Here is a 22,649-nt window from a genome sequence, read left to right on the forward strand (position 1 = left end):
ATTTTATATTTGGTGCGCATTGTTTATGGTGATCGTGTTCCATGTTTCAGACACGTTAGGTGTTTTGAATTTTTCAATTTCAACGTCCCTTTAATTTTGTGTTTTAGGTAAAAACAACATCAACTTCGCAAAAAGAAAAAAACTTAACATGGTCTTTACAAATATTATGAGAGATGCAGATCATTTTAAACACACAATCAGTCCCTCACAACAGCAATCTTTTCACAAAATCTGTGTTCTTTTTTATTCCTCGTAAAGAGGGACATCAAAGTCCATGCAAGCCTGAAACATGTCCTGGGTGACTTGATTCATGTATTTTTGAACAGCGTTCAGGGTAATGCAGGCGTGTGCCGTACCGCCGGTCTCTGGCAGCCCACACTTCCTGTATCAGTGGCTAGGGGGTGCAATGTGGACAGAGGAAGCAGCACTAATATATTCCTCACTGGCTGGTCACATGGGGAGCCAGTGCGAGTTTAAAAGTGCTTTGGTTTCTCTTCAGCCAGTGCAGTGTGAGCCTTTGCCTGAGACGCACACACATACGTACACACAACACGCCTTTGCCTACAGCACGGCAACTTTCTGTATCGGAGCTTCTCTGCCACACATCTGTGTGCAGCCATAGAGGACAAGCCAGACATTAAGGAACAGAGGAAAAATAAGGCAGAGAGAGGCAGCAAACGCTCTTTAAGTGAGTACATTTCTTTTTTTTAAAGAATCTGTCAGTCTTTTTAAAGTGGGCTGATTTTGATGGATTTCTCTGTTTGCGGTGCGTTCTGATTTGTGCATGTGGTGAGAGTAAGAGGAGCAGGTTTTTGGAGCTTCTTTTGGTGTTCAACAAATGATTGGCAAATGTCACCTAATGGATTATTTCCTGCTTGAACCTGGTGTCGCCGCGCAATGTTGCCAGGAGCGCGTCCCTGGCTCTCAGCTGCGTGAAATGCACGTGATAAAAGGATGCGAGCGTGTTAGACAGCCGCGCACCATGCGAGAAATGCGATCCACGCTGCTTCACTCCGGGAAGGGGAGGCAAACAAAGTGGCCAGCTTGCCGGAGATAGAGAGAGAGACGGGGGGTGAGATTCGGAGTACGGAGGAATGGGAGAGCAAGACAGGCGGCAGAGTGAAAGTGGAGGGGCTCTGAAAAGCCCTGACACTGGGCAGACAATTAGCCCCGGCTTCTGTTATCTGTGCCTTTTTTTGTAGCCGCTGCCCTGAAGGCGCGGGTCAGGGGACGAGCTGACCCGGTGTCAACACTCCTGCATGGAAGCCATTATCAAGACCTGATTGATTAGTTTTAGCGGAAATCTCCTCATCTCCTCCCCCTTCTCCTGCTTGGGATGCAGCTTTTTGTTCTTCTGCCGGGGTTGGATCTCTCTGGGTTCCTTGTCTTTGATTTGTCTCACGCAGACGTTACAGTATGAGTGCCCTTTTGACATTATTGTCATGTCACTAAAGCATGGTGTCATGCAACTGTTTTACTTCATTACTGCAAGACAGTCATTTTGACTGTATTGAAAAATGTTTACAAGACAAATATCGCAAAAATATGTATACCTAAATAGGATTCCTTTTTTTATTATCATATACATTTTGGGGACGCTCGCTCTGGCAACAGGTTTCACAAGATTCATGGACTTCACATTCTGCATATCTACAGGTCTTTTTGGTACTGGGAAGTAACATCAGTTTATTGGTGGGCTTAAACTCTTCATCTGTACAACAGGGACACTCTGTGACGGTAAAACTCTCTCTCTCTCTCTCTCTCTCTCCCTCTCTCTCTCTCTCTCTCTCTTTGGTTTTAAAGTCTCTGGCCTCCTCACATCAGCCCAAAGGGGGGTCAGCTTAACTCTGGTGGGGTTGACAGTCCCTTAATGACTCCCTGTTTCATGCCTTATTGAGAGCGCTGACTGAATGGCTGCCGGACACCTACCTTTCTTTTTAAATGAGGGTCTCTGCTTTCTATGTCGCATATCTGTTCGTAAACCCCTTGCTGAAGGGGTTTCCGCAGACATCTGAGCAGCCTGTTGCTGGCACCTGGTTCTAGTTTGAGTTTATCACACAAATGGGGGAAAAGAGCAACACACGCTGGTCCGGGAGCTCTCGTGGAAAGACTGTAAATACAAATCACAAGCTCATTAAAAGAAGGAAAAGAAGTGCGGCGCACACGCTCCGTTAGGCTTAATTGAATTAACAGCACGAAAAGGTCTTGGAGAGCGGGATATGGCGATGGTTCTGGACGCAGGCTGTCTTCTGAAAATCGCCGTGGGGACTCCTCTCGCGGGTGTGATTGAGACCCCATGTGCGCGGTCCTCGCTCTAATCTTGTGTTTATCGTTCAAACAGAAAGCCACGTAAAAGAAAACCAGCATAATTTTTCCCTTAACATACTTACCCCTTGGATAAACATCCTTAAACAGATGTCAGAACGAAGGCTGATCACAGACAACAGGGGCTGGTGATGTTCTCCTCCCTAACATACACAAATTCTACAAATTAAAAGCCGGTGCTCGAGGAATCCGCCAGGAAAACGCTTCCCACTTCATGCTACCGGTCTCACATTAAGAGCCAGGAATGCGTTGAGTCAAAAGAGTGTTTCATGATCTGAGTATTAAAACAGATACATCCTGGTGTTGTCATCTGTTGTTTTTATTCATGATTTCATTGATTTATAAGTTATAGCATTGGCCTGTGTTTTCTGTGCAGTAAATTTGTAAAATGAAAACCAATTTCATTTCCTATCTTTCAATCTAACCTTTCACACAGTGAAATAATGTAACGTTGCTGTATTTTGAAGATGAAAATTCTGTCATCATTTACTCACCTTAAAGTTGTTCCCAATCTGTATAAGTTTCTTTGTTTTGATGAACACAGAGAAATATATTTGGAAGAATGCTTATTACCAGACAGATCTCGCCCCCCATCGACTACCATAGTAGGGAGAATTACTTTATCCATTTTGTTTTGTTCTGTCGAACACAAAAGAAGACATTTGGAAGAATGTAGGACAACAAACCGTTCTGTTGCATCTCTGATTTCTATTGTATTTTTTCCTAATATGGTAGTCAATGGGGGGCCAAAATCTGTCTGGTTATAAGCATTCTTTAATAATGAGAGAATTAGTCTTAGTGTTTTTCAACTATTATTTGGCAATAGCCTAAAAAAAGTCATGTGGTGCCATCGGGATTTATCATAAAATAAATTAGTTTCCTTGACATGCTTTTTTTTGACAAGCAAATTTTTTTTTTCCAAATCTTAAGTATTTAAAGTGTTTAGAAACAAAAATGTGCATATTTTCTTTGAGTTTTGGAAAGTAATTATGGTAACACTTTAGTATAGGGACCAATTCTTACAATTAGCTAGTTGCTTATTAAATGTCTATTATTAGCAAATTGGCTGTTTATTAGTACTTTATAAAGCACATATTTAACATGACCGTATTCTACTTCCTTAATCCTACCCAATACCTTAACCTAACTAACTATTAATAAGGAACAAATTAGAAGTTTACAGAGGCAAAAGTATTAGTTAATGGTTTATTAATACCGAGAAATACACCTCAAAATAAAGTGTGACCAAATCACATACAACTGACATAAAGGTTTAAAATAATATCATTCACTTAAGCATACTGTATCTACGATTCAAATTTACCACATGATAAGTGGTCATTGAACATGAATGACCCACATACTGATTATTGATCAATATGTACCTTGCTGCTCTTTTGTACATTTACTGCTTCTGCTTGCATAGGGAAAATCCAACCATACATTTGTTCATTCACACCTATGGAGCTCAAAGTCAACTGCTTTTCTGAATATTCAATGGACTCTACTCCATAGTGTTACTCCACCTCTTTCAGATTCGCCTCCCTTAGCACGAAATCTATTATTCTGCCTCTTAACCCTGTCCAGAAGCTTTTGCCCAGGCCACATCAGTACCTGTTTTATAGCTAACCTTTTTAGTTCAGATGTGTGACCTAAAGGAACTGCTCACCCTGTTATTCTTAATGTTATTCTAAACCTGTTTGACTTTTTCTGTATAAATAAAATAAGATATTTTGAGAAATGGTTCTGTGTACATACCGTGGACGTCAATGTTTCCAATGTACCAATGTTCTTTGGTCACCGACATTAAATAAATACCAGTGATAAAATATCTTATATTGGGTTCTTTTGGATGAACCATTCCTTTAATCTCAGTCCTTTCCTTTCCTTCCATTGAATATGGAAAGATTGTCATGGAGTATTATTTTAATTCCAGTTCCCTGACCCCACATTCTCTTTAATGGGATATTTAAAGAGACACTTAATCCATTCCCCACTATATGCTAAAGTATATACACTCTGAAGAGATGACAGTTTGAATATATTTACAGGCTGGATGCCAAAAAAAAAGTGTTTTTTTTGTATTTTTTGTTTTGGAGCTGTATGATAGGTCATCATTAACTGACCACCTCTAACATTTTAATTGTACATTTTCAAGTAAAGATACAAAACAGGAAACCCAGCTCAAGGCCAGACTAAACAGGTCAAAAAAAGATCGCTAAAGGCATGAAGGAATTCACGGCAATTAGAAAACAGTAAACTAACCCCCCGAATACCTCCAAGATAAGACCAACCTAGAGAAATGCTGGAGCTCTTCTCTGGCCATGATGCAAGCTTTTAATCTATTAACTGCTGATCTTTAAACTCTAATCAATGCAGGCTTTTATATTTCCATTAAACGAGGAAGGGAAATGAATAAATAAATCATGCCGTCAGAGTGGCCGGGCCCTGTCTCTTGGAGAACCATCACAGACCTCTTCTTAGCATGTGCATCGCAAATCGTGTTAGCGCTCTGGGGCAGAGTTATTTACCCAATTTCCCTCCATCCCCATGGCTCTTTATGGTGTGTCTGCCTTGTTAGTGACACTACTTTTGATAGTCAGCAGAGTAAAGGGGGCTGGAGAATTTGGAGGAAGAAGAGTCATTGTGTTGACTGGGAAACGATAATTGCATTAGCATTCTCCATTTGGCCTTTGACTGGACTGGGGAAAAATGCCAGGCCACAATTCTCTGTTTAGGCCCTGCATGGGCTGCGCCGAACCCTGGCAGATATTCAAGGTTGAGGGCCTCTGGCCACCGTGGCATCTGTTGCGCCTTGGTCCTTCACATCCAACGAAGCCATCTGATCAATATCGTCGCTGTTTTTCACAACTTTTGGGCGAAAAAATCAGCTTCATGTATAAAGTAAATATGCATATGCTGCTTATATCGTTAGACGAGCATCTAAATGTTTAAATATAGAACGTGACTGATGTGAGGTCACAGGTGTACACGTTTAAAAATAAAGGTGCTTAAAAGGTTCTCCAAGAAGCATTCCGTCAAAGGTTCTATATAGAACCATCTCTTTCTTACTTTTTTATCTTCTAAAGAACCTTTTCTGCCCAATTTTTTTTTTTAAAGATGTTCAAGGTTCTTTATGGAACCAAAGAGTTCTTCTATGGCATCAAAGAACCTTTTGAAGCACCTTTTCTTTAAGAGTGTACATATCAGAATTTCCTTTTTTTACATAAAATGTTACATTAAATCTGTTGGTGCATTGATGTTAGATGTATTTGTTGGTTCTAATGAATAATTTAGAAAGATAAAATGATCAAACGAGTAGTTTACAGCAAAAATAGCTAAATCAATATATTGTAATTCTAATTACCTTTTTTACAAGATTTTGGTAGTACCACACACCCCTATAAAAACATAAGACATGTTTTTTTCAACAACAGTGCTGCAGATTGTGTTTTAATAAGTGCAGTTCAAGTACAACCATGCGTCTTGACTATGAACATCACTATTGCACAGTCATAATGGCAAGAAAGGGCAGTTTAATATTGCATAAGTCTGCTCTTTCTCTACGCAACTGTTCAGTCTGCAAGCGCAGCCGGTGAGATATCGTTAAATCCATTTAAAATAATCTCTTCTTCTCTTTTTAATTCTTAAGATGCCAAGTTAACTTGTATTGTCACCTGCAAGCACGATTAGATTTAAACCATTTAAAAGGCTTTTAATTGAAAATGGTAGCTTTATTGACAATGCTGTGAAGCCCTGCAGGTGGACTCAGTCTGGCCTGTAATCCTAGCAGTCTGGGCGTGATACGATTGTTTTCACTAAGCATACTGAATTAGCTTCACTCCCTGCTGCCTACAGCTGTTATTGCCTCCGCATAAGATCTGATTCCTTCAAGAGAAATACTTTCATTAATGTGACCTAATAGCGGTAGTTGCCTTGGAAATTGCATGGGCTCCTGCAATGACATTTTAAGGGGGTCAAAACATGAGGAATTACATTAAAGTTTTCATGAAAATGAACTGTGTCAGTTTAAAATGCCCCTGTCACAATTATATTACCCTTTACCAATGCAACCTGTTTGTACAAACTGTGTATCAACTAGGGCTGTTCATGCTTTTCAGATTAACGCGTAAAGAAAACGCATAATCCGTTTATTTTGTCTAGCTTTACATTATATAATCACGCTCTCACTCATGTAAATGCCTTTAAACCATTTGTTAATTGCGATTTGAAACAGTCGCTTTGATGTGTCCAGTATAGATAGACAGCTTCTAGCTGTGGGACGTGGCACAACGCGACAGCAGTCCCGTCTGGTGTATACAGTCACAGGATAAAGGCTGAGTCAGTGATTCTCTGTCAGACAGCGCATCGGTATGAAGTTCTATTTTGTGCTTGAATGAACAAAATCGCAAAAGATTATGTCAGAAAGCCTGTTTTGTCTAGCATTTTCATAAGCAAAGATTTCACCGTGTTAAATAAAATCCTCAATGAATGCAAAGAGTTGTGAAAATGGGAAAGGGCGTCAGTTCTGCATAGAGTGTCAGCTCTTAAAGGGGCGCATTCTTAAACCTCCTGCTGTGACTCCTGTCATGTTAATCAAAGAACAAAGAAAAGAGGAACTCAATGCATTTTGTAGCTTTAATTCTGTATTAAATTTATAATTTACCATTAAAGACTGTAAAGTGTAAAGTGAACTTAATTCAATTTCTGTATATTTCCTACCTTTTAGACAGGAGAGCTCTAAATTATATGTTATTTCAATGTTAAATGGCTATATTTAATGTTAAAATAAAGAAAAACAATACATTTAATGGAGACATCAGCTGCAGTTCATGAAATTATGTTGTTAAAGAAATCTGTTGGTTCTACATTAATTTTGTGAAATTATTAGAATGTAAAAGTATTTTTAAAAACATTAATGTTATGTGCAAGTAATTGTGATTAATCACAGAAAAAATGTGTGATTAATCAGATAATTTTTGTTAACGATTGACAGCACAAATTAGTAACCAAACAATCGTTTTGCTAAAGTAGCCATAGTTTCACCATGATATTTATTATAAAACCATGGTAAATATACAAATATAATTACTACACATTAACTGTAATAAAAGCATTTCTGGACTGGCATTTCTGAACCACACTGATCACTTACAATTGGGCTTACCAAATACTTCAATGAATTGTAACACAATTTTAATTAGCTATTTCTTATGCATTCTATTTAATAATGAATTTTATATAGATATATGTTTATAGATACAACATCTCTGTTGCCTCATCTGCTTTTTTGAATTGTTTTGTTTATACTCCAGATTCAATGCATTCTGGCAATTTCTCGGCGTAAAAATAAGATGCTGCTTTAAAGTTTTGTCTAAAATGATTTGTCTTAGAAGGCAGCAAAATTAAAATATCCAGAGTCTTGCATTGGGAGTTTACGTATAACCTTCTGCCTTTGTAGGCAGTGCGCAAGGATTTTGAACACAGCATATAAGTACACCTGAGGGGAGAGAAAGCGAAGGGTTTGAAAAAAACGTGTTACGGCTTTAAGAAGAAACTGCATAATATTTTCAGCATAATCATGTAATTTGCTGTTCTTGTAAATCCCAATTGCTCTAAAGGAGATGTATTTGACTTCGGGGCTGGCACTAAGTAAAATCAATGCAATGAAGAACACAATTTATGGAAGATATTTCTTTCTGATGGCATGTGTGTAATGTAAGAACGCCTTTTAATGCTTATGTTCGGTGGCCAGGTGGTGTAACTGCCCGCTTAATGAGCACCAAATAACTGTATGTCATCAACAGATGGCAAATTTGAAAAGAAAACTCATTTATTTGAACCTTCCTTTGCGGCATTTAAAAAAATAATTGGACTCTGATTCGAGTGAAATGCCACGCTGAGATCGCTGACATCATCAGACTGACGATATTTTCAGAATGAGAACACCCCCACTGTTTGCTCCTCAGGGGTCTTATCTGATTGGCATGGATTCACTATAAATGAGCTATTTAAACTGAGAATACATTGCGTCCACATAAATTATTTGTGTGCAACTGAAGTAACAGGCTTTTACATGATTTTTTTCAATGATACAATCTACAATTTAACAAGTTTGTTTTCAAAGATCTCTAATCTGTCATCATGATATTTGCAAATATTTTTAGTACAAATGAATGAATGAAAGGATTAAGACTTGCAACTTTGCAGCACATACTGTGTATAAGATCTCCCTGGATGCATATACTGTATATACTGTATGCACTGAACATCTGATGCTTAATAAAGAAATTCAAATAAATACTTGAAAGTGCAGAATGTAATGGGTTTTTTTATCTCTCACATTCATCAGATAGATGTTGTAGATAAAAATGGCAACATTCTTGTACTCTTGTCATATATAATTCACCGTTGTAAGAACATGGTTGGCTTCTCGGTGAGATTCTATTGCTCCTGTTTAGTGCATGAAACTAAATGATTATGTATTGTTCCATAATCACTGTTCTGAATCATTCTAATGAAACAGGACAGCAAGATTAAAAGTACTTAATCTTCTTAGAGAAACTGCCTCTTCTTCAACTCTCTCTCTGTAGTCCTCACACACTCCATAGGGAGGCTGTTTCCTTAAGACCGTCATTAATTACGACACATACCATAGCTCTTGTAATTCCCCCTCCTGAAATAACCAGGTTTTGACGAATGTTCAACAACGGTGGCAGGGTGAAGCTGGAATAAATTTATAGCTGTCCCACAAAATCTGCACTTGTCCTTTTTATGCCTTCCAAAATAATGAGACATTGTGATTAACTGGCAAAATAGCGAGCAGCAAAGATAGAGGGAACAAACGCGCTAATGGTCGCTGAAAATAAAACAGTTGACAAGACTGCATTAAACCGTGTGTAATTTAAGTGCTTTGACAGCTTAGGTGGACGTGTTGTGGGAAATATGGTGGAGAGTAATTTACCTGAGAGAGTGTGAGAGACCAGCCAAAACTGAATCCTTGTGTAAACAGTTAGAAATTAATTTAAACTAAATAATAAAGCCTTAGTCATTGTCAGCAGATAAATGTGGAAGTTTTAGGCTTTCATATTAATATATCTATACTGTAAATAAATAGGGAGGCTGATACTTTGTACTTATTCATAGTTTTCTGAAGAGGTTTATTTTTTAGGTAATTTTCTATTTAGGCACTTACTCTTACATTACTGAAACATTAAAGAGTGCATAACATGATGGCATGAAAATTACATTTCATGCAGTTTGTAATGTTGCCGTGTTTGAAAGTAAGCAGTCTGCCAAGTTTTAAATCCGAAGGTGAATGAATAACAAAGTTATTGGCAAACGAGTCGTTCCTAGTCGATACGAGTCGATTTTTTTTTTTTAAATCTTTTATGTACATAAACTTGTTTTTGGAAACTCCATAAACTAAAATTGGACCTTAAAAATCCCTAGTTGTGTACCTTTAATGACCAAAAGCTCGTTTTCATGCAATATGGGGTCACAATTGATAACTGCATTGCAGTGTTGGGTGTAACTAGTTACTAGTAATTAGTTACTGTATTTTAATTACTTTTCCCTTGAAAAAGTAAAGTAAGGGATTACTCATATGTTTTCTGTAATTTAATTACAGTTACTTTTGATGTACTTAAACTAAATACTTTATGAAATATATGCGTGTGCAATAGTGTAATTGAAATCAAAATTCAAAGTCTTACTTTAAAATCTGTGCTCACATTTGTAATACTTTGGTCAGTTAATAATATTATTTATTTGAATGAATTAAATAAGCCGTTTCATGTCTATCCTTGAATCACTTAACTAATCAAGGTCGATGTAGGATATAGAAAGTAATTAGTAATGAGTAACTAAATACTTTTTGGACAGAGTAATTTGGACAGTAATCTAATTACACTATTGAATATGTAATGAGTAACTAGTAATTAATTACTTTTTCAGAGTAACTTACCCAACACTGCTGCATTGTATGCCTGCGAGGTGTTATGATGTTAGTTTAAAGAATCCACAACTATTCTAATTTAAGGCTGATTTGAAAATAAATGTTGGTGCCAATATCAACCAACAAAACAAACAAATGCATAATTGGATTTTTGACTCAAAACCTTACAATTACTGAGATATAGCCCTTGTGACAACTTCCCCATGTGGTAACTTGCCCTGGTGTCCCTATACATAACATTTCAAAAACCTCTGGCAACTTAATTGGCTAGCGGTTCATTTTCATCCACTCAAGGCCATGTGCTCTCAGGTAATCAACTACATATTCAACCCGTGCAAGTTATTACAACAAAACTGATTAGACTAATTCACACTAACAACTGTTCTATAAAATGTACTTTTCCTTTTAGTCGAGTGCGGATTTCGGTAATAGCTGAATTGTGAAGGTGGTGCTTGAATTTAGGCTTTGTTCCAAAACTTAGTAAGTTGTTTTTAAGGCACCATTTTAGGGCCTCATGCACCTGTTGTGAAGGCTGTTCCAGGCAGGTGTATTAATACTACATTTTGGAATTCTTAGATTCTTTAAATCTTATGCTGCGTCCCAATTCGCATACCATCCATCCAATAGAATTAGTTGAAAAGAGTTTTCCAAAGATTCACGGATGGTCTTCTACTTCCGGTAGAAATTCAAAGTGCAGAATGCTGCACACTCTAACGGCTCATATTCCCCACAACTCACCGCATTAGGCAGAGTTTAGTGACGCTCCTCTGTATTCATAAAATTAGATAACTGATGTGTCCCTAAATCAATAAATATAACTATAGAGTTATCATAACAAGGCAAGGCAAGTTTATTTATATAGCACATTTCATACACAAGGGCAATTCAAAGTGCTTTACATAAAATGATTGACAGAAAGAAATAAGCTTTAAAATGCGAATAATTTAAGATCACAAATACTTTAGATTTATCATATGAAGCAATGAATGAATAAATACTTAAATGGAAAGAAGAACTATATTTTGATGTGTGAAACAGTTAATGGCCACAATGTTGTTTAGGCATCAACGGCCACTTCCGTTTCCTGTTAGTATGTCCCAGTGCGTGCATATTGTATTGCTACACACTAAAATGCATATACTTTTCCATAAAAAAACAGTATATACTTTTAGTGCATAATATAAGTAGGTAAATTGGGACGCAGCATTAGTCTTAGATAGAAGGCAATCCCACAATGCATTACAACAAGGTTGGTTAATAAACACATGCAGAATGACAGAAATATTTATAATAAACATGATTCTATTCTAAAGTGCTGAATAAAAAAGAAAATTCTGCATTTTTATTTCCATTGTGGCATTAGCCTAGCAACATACTAACAGCAACTCTATTTAAATAAATTTGAATGCACAAGGAAAAGTATTTGCACTACACAAACATGTATAATGTGTTCCAGATTGTTCACATGTATTCCTTAAACTCAAATTTTACTAAGCTGTCATGCTACTTTTGGCACTTAAATTGTCGCATATTTCTCTATTAAACAAGCAATATACCCATCTTATTCTTTTAAAGCATCAATCCCAAGAATTTCAAAAACAAAATTCTCTTCTTAAAGCAAAGTGTAAATGCCTAGTTTGACCTAGTTACGACAAAGGTGGCAGGCGACAACACAACAGGGTGCTCCGAGCATGGAGGATGAGAGAGTTAGAGGAAAATGGTGTTTTTTGCATGTACGCTTTAGTGCTTCACCTCAGGAACCATGGAAAGACATCAATGGGGATTTGAAGTCGGGATCGAAGGATTGTTTTAGGCTGTGACTTCTCAGCTCTTCATGATTTTGTTGTTTAGTAGATTACTGGTGTGCACGGTCTAGTCATTGATAAACAAATCTGCAGGACACGGAATATGGACCAGATTGATTCCCTAAGATATAGACAGCGTTTGAACGATTTTGTCGGAGCACGCTCATGTAAGGCTGCAAATTACAACGCTAAGCTTGCATAAATTGCTGCTTGCTTTAGCTTGTCGCCGTGATAATTTGTGAAGCATCCGCCCTGTAAACTCGATTTTCTCTCTACAGCAATGACAAGGGGGAATTTTGAACTTCAAACGCATCAAATGCTTCAACCGACAGCAAGCCACAGCTGTTTACCCCTTTCCGCATCACATGTGAACTCTTGAAGGAGGGTTAGATGTTCTCAGCAGAGCAGGAGGCAGCACTCTGACAAACTATGATAAATTAGTTGTTTACTGACATTTTATGGTGGCTGAGGATGGTGGTTAGGGAGGAGATGTGTGTTAATGAGAAGGAAGGATGCAGAGGAGATATGCTTTAAGTACACTGATAAGAGGAAGTCTAAGGACGTGCAGGGAGAAGATGATTAGATCATGCCACAAATTGGAATATGCGAGACGTAGCCCTCATGGTGCTTGTTCAAGTGATGCCGGCCTTGTCCTAAGATTGCACTGAAATCTCGCAAATATCATTTTGTCAAGCAGATATTCCCCACGTTGAGATTCACTGATAACATCTGTAAAGAGACATCTGTGCTGTTGACTAAAAGTGGTTGATGTCAGGTGACTATGAACGATTTATAAACGCTCAACAGTAAATAAGACTTTTGTACATAGGGGGTGATCACATAGAACGCACTTCTCATGTTCAACAACGCAAGGTGTGCTTGCGCTGCTCTTTTGGTTGACTCTTTGAAAAGACCATTTTTTTATGTTGCTAGGTCACCACCGAAACAGCTGTCCTGTCAGTCAAGCATTATAGCGCGAGCCCTCTAGTTGCTGTTAACTTTCAAATTATCAGAAACTTTAAAAAGGTACAAGCAGTGAGCGCTTGCTCTGACCTTGCTCGGTTAACCCGCATCAGCCAACACAAGTTTCTCCTTCCTCGTTTCAGTCTCCGGACGTTTCAAGCAACTGTAAATTTCTGTCACCACATCAGAAGGCCCGCCTCTCCTTTCGTTCCATTGGACAGTGGGAAAAAGGCACATGATGTCAAGCGCTTCAGGCAATCAGAGCGCTCCGCCAAAAACACGAAGCGCAGAAGGTGGCAAAATCGTGAGGCGCATAAGAAGCGTGCAAAACGCTCCCTATCAACTGAAAACTATTAAAAAGAGACACGTCCAACAACAAAAGGCGTTTTCTGTCTGATGAGCCCTTTCAGCAGCAAATGTGTGCACTTTATTCTTTTTAATTCCCCGTTTGATCACCTCAGTTAAAAAAGAAAAACAAATATTTTGGTTAGATCGTAGTGTTAAATGTGTTTATTTGTTTCTGCACTGTCAAGTTCGATGTGGTGCAACCGTAGATTTGGACTCGAGCGATGAATACCACTTCTGAGAATGCAGGGGTAGCAGATTAAATAGCATTTTAATGTACTTTGTAATGATCTCATATGGGCATCCCGAGTGCCTACCTCTCATCTGCCCTTAAAATCCCCTTACTGCGCAGATACTCCAATGTCTGAGGCTTCATTTGTGAGTTTTCCATACAGTGGATGAGAGAACACTTTGTCTCGATGAAGGACATTGCTGACAGCCTCATATTTTGCTGTCCTCATAAACACTGACCGATGCAAAACAACAGAGCATGACAACTTCATCAAGCTGGTGCCACATGTGTGGAAAATGCCTAAAAATATCACAGCTCTTTTACTTGTTGAAAAACAACACACACATGGTTTACCTTTCAAAATTAATATCCAAAAAGAACCAATCAGATTGTCTGTTACGTCACTAACATAATAATGTGCCAGTTCCTGAGCTGTAACTGAAGATCAGCATAAGCTCTCTCATTTGCATTTTGAATAAAATGGAGATTACATACATTGGGAAATAATGTGGATATACCAGCACGAGTTTGGGGCCAATTTAAGGATTTTCCCATCCTCTTCCAATTAGATCTCTGACACTCACATTTCACCTCCATTTCAAAGAGAACAATTAAATGTTGAATCAAGGCTCCGGAGAAAAACGACGACCAGAATGATTTAACTCGTCCAAAGAGCGACACAGACGTTAATGCAGAATAGAACGACACAGATGAGGGACTAAAATTTGGTCTGAAAAAATGTCACTTCATATCACTGAACAAGTCATTACATTACATTCTGGTTAGCTTTTGAAATTAGCTATTGATGTTCGAACATAGAATGGAGAGGCACAGGAAATATGTTGCCAAATGTCACAAGAAATTAAGCCATGTTAGTCCTGTATTTAAGCCTAACATGGGTCAAAAATTATGATTTCACATGAAGTTGTCGTTCAGGGTTTTTGTTCCCTACTGTATAATGTTTTAACATTTGTATTTAAATGACAATTTAAAAGTTCTAAATATTTAAATTAAAAGAACATTTATATATATATGTATAATATATATTATACATATATATATAAATAACACATAATAATAATGCCGATAAACAATGGATATACAGTATTAGAAAAAAAATAGACATTTTAGCGGCAATATAAACAAACATTCTTGACCCAAACTTATCTTCTAGTAGAAATCCGCAAAGAAGCAATACTGTTTTAATTTAATACTACAATCAATATACAACAAAAATAATATAAATTCAATGTAAAATATTTTGTTATATTACTAACCACTAGCTAGACCAATAACCACAGACCTGAAGTTGACTTCGAGCCAAATGTGTGTCTGATGAAACTGTCTAGATTTGTGGTATTCCATCTAATATCATTTTGAGGTCTCGCATTGGAATTCTTTTTAGCACTCCCTTCTATTTTGGGCTCTTTTGGGTCTTTTTTGTACATCATGTTGCCCAAGACATCCATTTTTAATAAACTTTCAGTTTTACAATGAAAATGTTTTGTAAGAATATGTTCATATGCCAATATTTTTGCCCTAAGATTTAAATAATGTTCAGATCAAATGATCATAAACCTTTGAGCAGTAGTTTATGTAATGAACTTATAACATGTAATTATATTTGTGTTCTCATATTTCTATTTGTTTTATTAGAACCTTGAGCTAAAGGGGTTGTTGTTTTTTTAATGTCCCTGTTTGCATTGCCAATGTCAAGATATATATCTCATACTAACCATCAAAGCAACTACTACTGAACTAAAACCGAACATGAGATGTCATTTTGGCTAGAAATATGCACCGTGTCAAGTTCTCAAGATCAAATGCAGCACAGTTCCATCATGACGCTTCCTGTTGAAAACTCAAAAACGTTAAAGAGTTAACTTATTTTACAGCAAAGGTCAAACGCTCTCGGCATCCCTCAGCACACAGATGTTTAATGCGCTAGCATTTTTTACCTACCTCCTCTGAATAATCTCTGCTGATCGTGGACTTGGCAACTACCTGTATACTCATTAATTGATTCCCACCGGTTCGCCCACACGGCCGTGACCTAACTGACATTGCATCACCCTGTAAATGGTCCAATTAATTCCAGGGATCTTGTAAAGCTTGATGTCTTGAGCAGGGCTGACCAGTGTTGGCTATCAATTATGTGTCCGGATGACCTTGTGCAACCTAATGCCGGGGTGACTGCTGACCAGACGGTCCTTTGCAAGTGTAAGTTGGAGTGTGGATTTCTATCAAGGTTTGCAGCCTTGCACAGGCCCTACAGTACATGATTGTAACTAATCTCTGACGTTTGCCGTTATCAAACACCTGGTAATATATGCAATAGCTGACAGCCAACGTTTTTGCAATCCAGCACCACCCAGAGCAATGCACTGGCAGATACCCACATTACCAATCGCATTGTGGCAGATACTTTTTACACGGGCAAACAGCCTTCACCATTTCTTTAGTAAATATACAAATATGGTTATGTCATAAAGTTAACGGTTCAATAAATCATTCCCTGCTTTATGCGGTTCTGAATATTGCCTTTTTTTCAATGCAAATCCTCTATATGGCATGGAAACACTGAAACTGCTCTGTCAGCTAATCTGCGAGCATATGTTGCATTTATCACTAAATAAAGAATGCAGCGGATGAGCCTTCTCGAGTGCCAGTCCATCTGTCGGCTTCAGGTGTGAAGTTTTTCACTTTTAGTTTGTTTTTGTTTCTGCCTTGGCCCTTTTCCCAAATAAAAAGAAAATGAATTTTGGAATGTTTGCAGGAGCGCTCACGTGGAAAAGCGCAGCTGGTGACACCAATGAGGTGATGGTCTGGTTGCGTCTCTGCAGGGCTGAGTGTTTCCGAAAGCCGGGCCACTAAACACTTTCACCTGCTTTACAGTTATATCATCCGCCACGACACGGTGATATGTGCAGAGCAACATTCATTAAAATGTGTTTGCTTCAATGTCAAACAAAAAATGTAATATCCTCAGGGAGAATCGCGCTCGTGAGCAGTTTCTGTCCCAATCGCTCACAGAACACGAGCAGGCAGAGACAAATGCATTTCCTGCCCAACGCTCGGCGCATACTGAATGACTCCAGCTGATCAAATAAAAAAATAAAAAAATACATGCTATTTTGAGTGATGAGATTGCTGAAACATCTACATTATCTCCGGTTGGTTAATCATAGCAGATAAATATTATATACTGTACTGTATAAGTGTGGTGCAATTTAGGATCACCGATAACGTTCTTCTAGGACTTTTCTCAGCGAATATTCACATTTACCTTTTTTAATGCAATGTAAAGCAGATTTTAAATTGTTCCCATTATTATGGAACTTAAATTACAATTTTTTCAGCAAAAATAACTCAATTTTGCTAAAATATTACAGAAAGCACCACTGTAAAAAAACGTAATTTTCCACGTTAAATGTAACATTTTACAGTTTTTACAGATTTTTTATGTATTTTTGAAATGCGTTCGAAAGCGTAAGATTACAGAAAAAGAACAGAAAATGAAAAGAGAAAACCATACATTTCTACAGGGAAAACCATCATTTTACATTTTATTTTACAAGATTTTTTTACAGGTTATTTTTAAAACACGGTCAAAAACACATACAAGTAAAACTTATCCTCTAAAATATTTCGTTATATTCTGCAATTTTACAGGAAACAAAAATTATATTCTGGTATATTTCTGTCACTGCAGCTGAGCAAAAAATATTTTTTAACAATGAAGTCTACACAAGTTATATGCCTACTGTATACCCTCCCGTTTTGATTTGATCTCTGCCAAGAGTTTATATTTCTTTTAACATAAGTATGCCAACATCTTTCCCAAACATGTTCTCAAAATATGATGCCATTACCATAAACCGAAGAGCTCGGGGGTCGTTCTGCTCACAGACCACCAGACTGTGTTGATATTTGCAGCTGGTGGTGAGAGGAAGATTGCTGTTACATGGTTGTCTACAAGCCAGCGTCATGTGATGTCATGTTCACATTTGTTTGGCTATGTTGCTATGTCTGTTGCCTTGGCAAGTGATGAAAGCACTTAAACAGAGTATTGCATTTCCTGAAATGAGAGGAGAAATGACAGTGACGGCCGGCTGCCACGAGATCTTCTCTCTATGCTCGCTTTGTAACCAGATCAGGCAGCGTGTTGCAGACGTTGAACATGTGTTTTCTGGAATGGGTAATTCCTGGTGTTATTTGTTCACATTTTTTAGATGATGGCGTTGCATTTAGTGTTGTCGATTGTTAGATAACCCTACTTGAAAAAACAGATAAGGGGGTTTGTTGGTCATGGTTGAATTAGATTAGGGGTTTTGAGCACTTGGCAGCGCTGTGAGACCAGTGTAGTTTAAAATTCACGGTGACCTTTTGTGACCTTGCAGTGTTCAAATATTCAAGTGTTGCATTGAGCAATTTTCATTCATGAGAATATGGCTAGGTGTTGCTAGCAGAGAGAATCTGGCAGACTGTTCAGACCGGTCCCACGTCGCCCTGCGTGATTCATTCCTTCACTGCATCTGGCTCTGTTGGTTTACGGTGTACTAGCATGTAATCTACAACATCCCCCACCAGATAGTTGTCCTGTCCTGAGGAGTAATACATGGTGTAATCCATCCTCTTGCCCCGTCTTGGTTGCTTTAGCGAGCCCTCAGTTAAAGCTATTTTCCCCGCCAGCATGACTAATTGACCCGAATGGTGCGGCAAAGTTCGCCTGGGGTTTTGTAGTTGCCAGTCATGTCATGTGGGCGCAAGTATCCGTGCAAAACGAGAAGCGCGGTGTCCCATACGACCCACTGCCGCAGCACTGCACCTTGGGTAATCCGAGCTTGTTTGTTTTGATCCTCTGCTTTTCTGCCTTTGATAACCCAAATCTACTTACGCCACCCATATCCTTTTCTTGGCCCGAGCAGAAAAGCCGGGCTTATTTTTGACCTTGGTACTGTAGGTCGATGTGGAGAATACACAGCCGAATAAAATATTAAGGGACCACTCCAAAACGATTTTCAGTTTTTCTATGTTTTCACAACTTTCATTCTCTCAGTTTTTCATATTGCTGTTTGTTGACTGGTTGTCACTCCAAGGGTTTGTTTCTGTAGAAATTCAACAGAAGCTGGTGTCGATTGTCCACAATACCTCCAGAAATGCTGATGAATGGCAAATCTGAAGTGCTCACTTAATATTTTCTGCGACTGCATTCATTTATTTTTTATGTACAATTAATAGAATTGCCATGAATAAGTCTAAAACAATGCTTCTTGTGAAGACCACACCCACAGGTGGATCTGAAGGTCTGTCCGTAACCACAGATTATGTTAATTTTATATTAATGCAGTCATTATTTTTTTATGAACACAAAACCAATGCAAGCTAATGGGTACCAACATTGTTTGGTTAACAACATTCTTCAAAATATCTTCTTTTGTGTTCTGCAGAAGAAAGAAAGTCATACAGGTTTAAAATGGGGGTGAGTAAATAATGACAGAATGTTGATAAACTATCCTTTAAAGCCAAGTATTACTAGTTTTATTCAAATGCCCATTCCTGAATATGAAAGTTCTGTGCATAACTTTTGTGTTATTGATGCAGGATACAGTAAATGATACCTGACATAATGTGGATTGTTGATGACCTCTGTGCTGTATAAATAAATCAATATTTTATATATTCACATAAAAGACCCCACATTTTGTATTATTTAGTGCTTTGTAACATCATGTACTAACACCAGTCTTACTACTATATAACAATTCAATTCAATTCAATTCAATTCAAGTTTATTTATATAGCGCTTTTCACAATGTGTATTGTTTCAAAGCAGCTTTACAGGGGCAAACAGGAAAAACAGAAAAGTTAAAACACAGCACAGTGCATGGTATTTATACAACGAGTAAGTTCATTCTAATAAATAACATCTAATTTCTAAATAAATAAATGAATGAATGCAGTCTCCCGGTGAGCAGGCCAACACTGCCCTGCTGTGGCGAGGAACCCAAACTCCAATGATTGATTAATGGAGAAAAAAACCTCGGGAGAAACCAGGCTCAACCGGGAGGGCCAGATCCCCTCTGACGTGTCATAGCTGCACTCAGACTGGTGACATGTGATTTTAGTTTAGCATTTAATACCAAATATTGTAACTTCAGCATTAATAAGACAAATAGTCCGTCTTTGCTCTTGGTTGGGGATGTAGTGGTCTGAGCTGGGATGGTCCGATGGTCATATTTCTCTTGGCAGATGGTGGAATTGCCTTAGATGGAGCTGGGATGGTCAGTCAGTCTGCAGCTGTATCTGGTGTAATCTCAAATTGGGGATGGGCATCTGTCGGTCGTCTGGACATGGTGGAACTTCTTCCTACCTCGGGATGGGCATCTGTCGGTCGTCTGGACATGGTGGAACTTCTTCCTACCTCGGGATGGGCATCCCGAGGCAGAGGCGGAAAGAGAATAAAGAGAATAATTAGCGTAGCTGCTGTTCATTAACTATGCATTAAGTGAAAGCTTGGCTGAAAAGATGTGTCTTTAATCTAGATTTAAATTGGGAGAGTGTGTCTGACCCTCGAATAGTATCAGGAAGGCTATTCCAGAGTTTAGGTGCTACGTATGAGAAAGCTCGTCCACCTTTGGTGGATTTTGTTATTCTAGGTATTGTCAAAAGTCCTAAGTTTTGAGATCTCAGCGAGCGTGATGGGTTGTAACGTGATAAAAGCTCGGTTAAGTAAGTAGGTGCTAAACCGTTCAGGGCTTTGTAAGTAATTAAAATAATTTTAAAATCAATGCGATACTTAATGGGTAGCCAGTGAAGCGATGATAAAACTGGGGTTATGTGATCGTATTTTCTTGACCTAGTAAGAACTCTGGCAGCTGCATTCTGAACTAACTGTAGTTTGTTTATCGATGATACAGGACAACCACTAAGTAGAGCATTACAATAGTCAAGCCGTGAGGTCACAAATGCATGAATAAGCTTTTCTGCGTCTGCAACACATAAACTATTTCGTAATTTGGCAACATTTCTAAGGTGGAAGAAGGCTGTTTTTGTGATATTTGAGATGTGATTTTTAAATGACAGGTTGCCGTCTAATATAACGCCTAGGTCTTTAACTGTATTTGTTGGAGTAACAGTGCAGCTTTCAATTTGCAGGCTGTAATCGGAGATATTCGGTTTACTTAATTTTGGTGCTATAAGTAATATTTCTGTTTTGCTAGAGTTTAAAAGGAGGAAATTACTAGTCATCCAATGTTTTATGTCCTCGATGCACTCTGCCAGTTTGGATAGCTTAAAGGAATCATCTGGTCTTGATGAGATATATAGCTGAGTATCATCTGCATAACAGTGGAAGCTAATTCCATGTTTTCTAATAATGTTGCCGAGGGGCAGCATGTATATGGAGAAAAGCAAGGGTCCTAAAACCGATCCCTGTGGTAATCCATAATTGACTTGCGTAAGATTTGACGATTTCCCATTTAAATGGACGTATTGATATCGGTCTGTTAAGTAAGATCTGAACCATTGCAGTGCCTGTCCCTGAATACCGATATAATGGTGTAAACGATCTAGTAGTATTTTATGGTCTACAGTATCGAAAGCAGCACTAAGGTCAAGCAGGACTAAGAGTGAGATGTTTCCTTTATCTGAAGCAATAAGAAGGTCATTTGTAATTCTAACGAGCGCAGTTTCAGTGCTGTGATGCGGTCTAAAGCCAGACTGAAACTTTTCGTGCATGTCATTATTTTGTAGAAAGGTACACAGTTGAGTTGACACTACTTTTTCTAGTATTTTAGACAAGTACGGGAGATTTGAAATCGGTCTATAGCTTCCAAGTTCATTTGGGTCTAAATTTGGTTTTTTGATAAGAGGCTTAATTACAGCCAGTTTAAAGGGTCCTGGGACATGTCCTAGATTAATAGACGAGTTGATTATGTTACAAATGGGCTCAATTACAGCAGGTAGTAACTCTTTTAATAAAGTAGTCGGAATGGGGTCTAATAAGCATGTCGTCGGTTTGGATGTTGCAATAATTTTAATTAAATCTTCCTGATTTATAGGAGAAAAACACTCTAGCTTTTCTTTTTGGGTGACGGTTGAAACTAATTCTTCCGACAAACTTGGAGGTTTGGTTTTAGCTATGTTGTCTCGTATTATTTCGATTTTCTCTGTAAAAAATTTCATGAATTCATTGCTACCAAGGTGCGGCGGAATACCCAGGTCAGGTGGAGTCTGTTTGTTTGTTAATTTAGCAATTGTACTAAATAAAAACCTTGGATTGTTTTTGTTATTTTCTATGAGGTTACGGAAGTGCTCGGCTTTTGCTGCTTTTAGTGCCTTTTTGTAACAGCTTGCACTCTCTTTCCATGCAATTTTAAAGACCTCTAATTGGGTTTGTTTCCATTTTCGCTCCAGTTTACGCGTTTCTCTTTTTAGGGCGCGAGTGGTGTTATCATACCATGGTGCTATGTTCTTTTCATTTATCCTTTTTGACTTCATAGGTGCGACCGCTTCTAATGTATTAGAGAAAATAGTGCCCATGTTGCTGGTCATGTCATCGAGCAATTTTATATTCGTTGGAAAGGTTATTAGAGAAGTCAGATCTGGCAAGTTCTTTACGAAACTATCTTTAGTAGTTGAGGTGATTGTTCTACCTTGTCGATAACGAGATATACAACTGATTTCTGCAGTGCGCAGTGTACATATTATAAGATGGTGATCGGAAACATCGTCTCTTTGAGGTATAATATCGATATTGGTTAGATCGGCTCCGTGAGATATAATCAAGTCTAGGGTATGATTAAGGCGATGAGTAGGTCTATTGATGTATTGTGTTACACCACAAGAGTCTAGTAGTTCTTTAAACGCCACAGCTAATGGATCGTTAGCACTGTCTACGTGGATATTAAAATCTCCAACAATCAGTACTTTATCGACGTTAACCAATAGATCCGATAAGAAGTCTGCGAACTCTATCAGAAAATTAGTGTAAGGCCCAGGGGGTCTATACACAGTAACC

General features: G+C 38.1%; 1 protein-coding gene across 1 annotated transcript in view; it reads left to right on the plus strand.

Annotated features, from left to right (window-relative positions):
• The first annotated feature begins 517 nt into the window (after window positions 1-517).
• Window positions 518-22,649, plus strand: part of cntfr (ciliary neurotrophic factor receptor) — a 138,939-nt gene continuing 116,807 nt past the window's right edge. The window contains exon 1 of the mRNA XM_056737229.1: window positions 518-688. The gene's annotated coding sequence lies outside the window, so the exon portion shown is untranslated. The remainder of the gene's footprint in view (window positions 689-22,649) is intronic.

Source organism: Triplophysa dalaica, chromosome 22 (assembly GCF_015846415.1).
Source record: "Triplophysa dalaica isolate WHDGS20190420 chromosome 22, ASM1584641v1, whole genome shotgun sequence".
NCBI lineage: Eukaryota > Metazoa > Chordata > Actinopteri > Cypriniformes > Nemacheilidae > Triplophysa > Triplophysa dalaica.